A 6016-nucleotide genomic window follows, 5' to 3' on the forward strand; every position below is an offset into this window, starting at 1 on the left:
TTCCAGGAAAGACTGCAGCCCCACCCCGATGCTCTCATGAGCTCCAGGCCTCCGGAGGTGCCACATAGTCCCTTCTACCTGCCTTAGGTCCCCATCAGAGCAGCCTGAGGCTCCGCAGTTCATCGGACATCTATCTGGCAGGCAATGAAGTCTGTCTGTCTGTCTGTTTTAGGGCCTTGAAGTGTCTGTGATGAGATGCTCTCTGACATCAAGGGTTGACACTTCTGCCCCGGTGGAGGGGGGGCAAGCCTGGTCTGTTGCCTGTTTCTGTTTAGCCCACGAGCTAAAAGTGGATTCACCTTCACCTTTATTACGTGGTTGGAAAACAAAGTAGAAAGAAAAATGCTAGTTAATGGAATGTAAAAACATATGTGACAAGTGCCAATATAAAGTCCAATGGAACCTAGCCCTGCTGGCCATTTACTTCTGTCGCATTTGATACTATCCATGGCTGCCTTCCCCATCTAGTTAGTAGCAGGTGTGGGTGGCTCAGAGGACACTACTTGGCTGGATAATCCTTAAAAAAAAAAGAAGTTCCCATGAGGCCCTTCCCAGAACGAGTTTGCAGAACCCTGTCTCAGAACTTCAGTCTCTCCGGGCTCTGCCTCCTTGCTTTCCCCCATGGTGACAGTGCTGGTGGCTGTCCTTATGGGTCCTGCAGGCCTCAGCCCCAAGACCAGGAGACAGGCTCCTTCCCCTGATGTGGGATTCCCCTCTGTATTCTGTAAATATGTTTTATTGCCATTGGTTAATAAAGAAGCTGCTTTTGGCCAATGGCTTAACAGAATATATCCAGGCTAGGAAAGATATATATAGGGAGAGGAGGCAGAGTCAGGGAGAAGCTATGTAGCTGCCAAAGTAGAAAGACGCCCCTGCCCAAGCCTGCTGGAACTTTGCCGGTAGGCCACGACCTCTTGGTGATGCACAGATTAATGCAGATGGGCTAGTGTAGGATATCAGAGCTAGCCAGAAATACACTGAAGCTATTGGCCAAGCATCATTGCAAATAATATAGTTTCTGTGTGATTATTTTGGGTTTGGGAAGCTAGGAATGAACAAACAGCCTCAGCCTACAGATTGATGCCCAACATGGGCTGACTACATCCATGTAAATCCTGAGAAAGCTTGGAAAGGAATTCTAGACACAAAAGAATAGAGTTAAGCACAGCTTTTGGGTGGCTGGCATTTTTTTTCAGATAGGCTCTGTTTGATGGTGATGAGTGCCATGGCTCCTTTAAGAAGGCTTACTGACTCAGCATAAGAAACAGCAGCTTCCTGGTTCATGCTGCCAGCATGGACTCTGGCTCTTTCAGGAGGCAGAGCACTTAAGTGAGGTCTGTGAGCAGCGTGTTAAAAATTGCTTAATGGTGACATAGACCTGCTGTGACCCTGGAGCTGGGACATGGTGCTTGGCTCTCAGAGCCAGCAAACGTGCTTCTGCCATGTTGGACTGGGTGGAGCCAACAGGCAGGACTGCAGAGTTGGTCCTAGCCATGCCCACTTAGCATTTAAAAAAGAAAAAGAAGGTGTTCCTGGTCAGAAAATAATTACAGATATGCAATAAGGACAGATTCAGACAGAAATAAACCTCTAAACAGGTCACAGTATGTTTAAAAAAAATGTACAAAGGTCACCAGGCAGTGGTGGTGCACACCTTTAATCCCAGCACTCAGGAGATAGAGGCAGGTGGATCTCTGTGAGTTTGAGGCCAGTCTGCTCTTCAAGAGCTCATTCCAGAACATGCTCCAAAACTACAGAAAAACAAAACAAAAACAAAAATAGAAAAAAAACCCAGCCCCTTTGAATACCAGTGTAGCGATTTCTCAGAAAATTAGGAAACAACCTTCCTCAACACCCAGTAATACCACTTTTGGGTATATATCCAAAGGATGCTCAATTGTGCCACAAGGACATGTGCTCAACTATGTTCATAGCAGCTTTGTTTGTCATAGCCAGAACCTGGAAACAACCTAAATGCTCCTTGACTGAAAAATGGATAAGGAAAATGTGGTACATTTACACAATGGAGTTCTACACAGCAGAAAAAAATGACATCTTGAAATTTGCAGGCAAATGGATGGAGCTAGAAAACATAATTTTGAGTGAGGTAACCCAGACCCAGAAAGACAATTATCACCTGTACTCATTAAAAAGTGGTTTTTAAACATAAAGCAAAGAAAACCAGCCCACAAATCACTATCCCAGAGAATTAGTACATAAATCTAATCTACATGGGAAAAAGACGATCTCCAGAGTAAATTGGGAGCATGGGGACCTTGGGAGAGGGTTGAAGGAGAGGGGAGAGGCACAGAGGAGAGCAGAGAAAAATGTAGAGCTCAATAAAAATAAATACTAAAAATATGGAGTCAAATAAAAGATGAAGAGCTGAGAAGAAATGTACATAGGCCTGAGGGAGAAAGAGGAAAAAAAGAGTAGAAAAAATAAAACAAAGTCTTTAAAGAGACAGAGTACAGACAGTCATAGATTAAAGGAATAAAGAAAAATAAGCCACAAAAGATGGAATATACCGAGTCTAGATCATGTATATTATTGTGCTTCCTTTGAATTTTTTGACTGTGAATGAGTTAAGTACAGAGAGGCATTTTATTGTACAAGCTGCTAAGCTAAACCAACATATATATATTTTAAAGGTATCTTGACTTCAAAATTTGGGTGTAAGGATGTGTTGCTTTGGAAAAGAGGTTATATTTTTGTTTCCACAGAGGATGAGAACCTGTGGATTCCTCCCAGACTAATGTGGTTTGATCAAACAAGACCTCCTGAAAATGGCACAGATGGTCCAATATCCATGAAAACTTCAGGACTGCTGGCTGAGATGGACCTATCACACAGGATACCCCATAAAAGATCTGATTAACAGCACCTCAATCATTAGGAAGTAGTCTAGAGAACTATGCCCAAATTCCCAAATATTGTTTATAAATGTTTGCTTACATTAAAGGAGGATATGCTATATGGGTCTTGGTTTATTGATACAAATTTGAGATCAATTTTGTTATATGTATATTTCTGTTCTTGTTTGTGCAGCAATTTAAAAATATAATGTATATATAAGAACTACAAGTTAATAGCTAGCCATCTAATAGTCAAGATTGTAGTCATGTTAGTTAGGTTTTTTAAATATATTTTTTCTAAATATATAGAGTATATTTCAGTTAGGTAGATAATCTTCAACATTTTCAAAGACCTACAGAATATGGCATTTAAAATGTTTTAAAAACTTAGGACTTTTCATGACAATGAGACACATCTGTTCCTGGCAGCACCAATCTACTTCCAGAGGATGATGGGCATCAAAGAGGCTCCTTATAGAGTTGGTTAGCCATTTGGGCAAGGAACTGCTCTTGCCTGGACTGCTTGATGTTATGCCGTATAAACTGGACATGCAAGACCCACAGAAAAATGACTGCTGAACTTGCCTAATGGTAAGACGGTCCTTCGGGCTTCCTACTTCTTGAAAGAGTCTGCCAGACATTCTGCAGGACACAGAAGAAAGTTACTGACAAATTGCCAATATAGGTGGAACTGTCTTTAAAATTTCCTGCTTCATGGAAAAGTCTGCTAGATACTATGGGCTTGTAGGCTAAAGATGGATGCCCCAATGATACAGAAGAACTTTGGGTGACTGTCTAGACATCTAGATGTCTCTGTCAATTCTAGAGTTTTGGAAGTTGCTTATAATGCACTTCCTGTTTACTTAGGTAATATATCTTTCTAGAGTCTTTGATAGAATTGAAGCATAGTTATAGTTTTTCTTAGTTATAATAAAAGATAAAGTAGATATAAACATTGTAGGTATAATTTTTACTTGATATCTATTTTGTTATATGTAATTTTTCTGTGTTAAAGTTAAACCTTCCATTTTATTTGGATAGAAAAGGGGAAGTGATGGGGGATTCCTCTCTGTATTCTGTAAATGTTTTATTGCCATTGGTTAACAAAGAAGATGCTTTTAACCAATGGCTTAACAGAATATAACCAACCTGGAAAAGATATGGAGAGAGAGTAGGCGGAGTCAGAGAGAAGCCATGTTGTTGCCGAAAGAGAAAGACACCCCCACCCAAGCCTGCTGGAACTTTGCAGGTAGGCCACAACCTCGTGGTGATTAATGGAGATGGGTTAGTTTAGGATATAAGAGCTAGTTAGAAATACACTTGATAGAAAAAGACAAGATCTCCTGAGTAAATTGGGAGCATGGGGACCTTGGGGGAAGGATGACAGGGGGTGGGGAGAAGCAGGGAGGGGAGCAGAGAAAAATGAAGAGCTCAATAAATGTCAATAAAAAAAAAGAAAAAGGTGTTACAGCTCTTTTAGAATTTGTCTAGCAGGTTTTCTGGCTCTTGCCGGAAAACCCCTCCCAAAAAAAAAAAAAAAAAAAAAAAAAAGAAAAAGAAAGAGATGCACTTGAACTGTTGGCCAAATAGTATTGCAAATTATATAGTTTCTGTGTGATAATTTCAGGTCTGGGCCGCCAGGAATGAATGAACAGCCTCTGCCTACATTCCCCAGCAAGCTCTGTTAGGTGGATAAGGTTCAGCTGCTTCAACTAAGACCATGGATGGAAGCCAAGAAAAATGCAAAGTTGGGAAAGGAGGGAGGTGTCAATTGGGGAGGGAGGGGTCACTGCACCTCCTCCCAATGTGGCCGTGTCCTTCAAATCTCCTTTCTTTGCTTTCACAATTACTTGTCTTTTTAGTTGGTTTAGTAACCAAACCGAGATTGTTGGGGTGTGTGTGTGTGTGCGCGTGTGCATGCATGTGTGTGCTGGTGTATGTGTGTAAACAGAAAGGTGAACATCAGAGGTGAGGAAGCGCTCTCAAGGAGGAAAAAGAATAAAGGAAGCATGAAGCACATCACGTGGCACAAATGAGAGGCCTGCTTGAGGGGAGGAGAGGACAGGAAAGCAGAAAGCAAGCAGGTGGGCTGGGGTAGTGCAGCAGGGAGGAGGGGGAACCAGAGCAAAGTCCCCTGACGCGGTGAGAATGCCACAGCCAGACTCAGTGCATTGGCTTTCAAAATAAACGAGAAAAGTTACTCACAGAATAGTTTCATGCTATAAAATTGTTACAGGAGCTTCTTGGTGTAGGAGGCCCTTCTGTATTTGTGTTGCTTTCATTGGTTGAATAAAGAAACTGCCTTGGCCTTTTGATAGGGCAGAGCTGAGGTAGGCGGGGAAGACAGAACAGAATTCTGGGAGGAAAAAAGCGGAGACAGGCAGATGCCATGATTCTCCTGCCCAAGACAGAGGGTGGTTAGACTCGTGCTGGTAAGCCACAGTTAATTGGCGATACACATTAATAGAAATGGGTTAATCAAGATGTGAGAGTTAGCCAATAGGAGGCTAGAGATGATGGGCCAGGCAGTAATTTAATTAATACAATTTCTGTGTGATTATTTCGGGTGCAAGCTAACAGGGCAGCCGGGACAAACAAGGGTTCCTGCTCCCTAGAACAACAGCTTTTTTTTGGGGGGCGACCCCTATCTTTCCTCTTTGGTATGGTCAGCTCTTTGGTCCTGGAGTGAGAGAAGGGGGAGATTAAATAACGTTCGAGGATGCTCTGAAACAAGGCAGCAAATCCGTTCCAGAAATGTACAGCAGACAGAACTGGCTGGCCGGCACCATGACACCTGCCCTCGCAGCTACAAGGGTCGCGTGTCAACAGGCGCATTGCCACTCTGAATGAAATCGGGATTCTGATGGAAGGAAGGCAAACCTGGATCAGTACCTTGCCAGACTTGAGAGAGCACACGCAATTGGTCCCTCCCTGACGCTGGCAAAGGCGAGGCATGCAGCAGCCTTCTTTGTGCACCCCGACGGCAGGGGATGCCTCATGGCTCCCTCTTCTTTACAGTCAGGAAATGTAACTGATCATCCCACGCGGCAGCATGTAACCAAGAGGAAATTAATGCCGTGGCTGTGGAATCCGTGGCCCAGCATGCACTGAGGAGGATGGCGGGGCCTTTTACAGCAGGAAGCCCAGGATGGATGGCAACC

General features: G+C 43.3%; 1 non-coding gene across 1 annotated transcript; it reads left to right on the forward strand.

Moving 5' to 3' along the window:
* The first annotated feature begins 4315 nt into the window (after positions 1 to 4315).
* LOC142842807 (U7 small nuclear RNA) lies at positions 4316 to 4377 on the forward strand. Its single transcript, XR_012909470.1, has one exon. It is a non-coding gene; the product is annotated as a U7 small nuclear RNA (small nuclear RNA).
* Positions 4378 to 6016: the final 1639 nt, after the last annotated feature.

This window comes from Microtus pennsylvanicus, chromosome 1 (assembly GCF_037038515.1).
Source record: "Microtus pennsylvanicus isolate mMicPen1 chromosome 1, mMicPen1.hap1, whole genome shotgun sequence".
NCBI lineage: Eukaryota > Metazoa > Chordata > Mammalia > Rodentia > Cricetidae > Microtus > Microtus pennsylvanicus.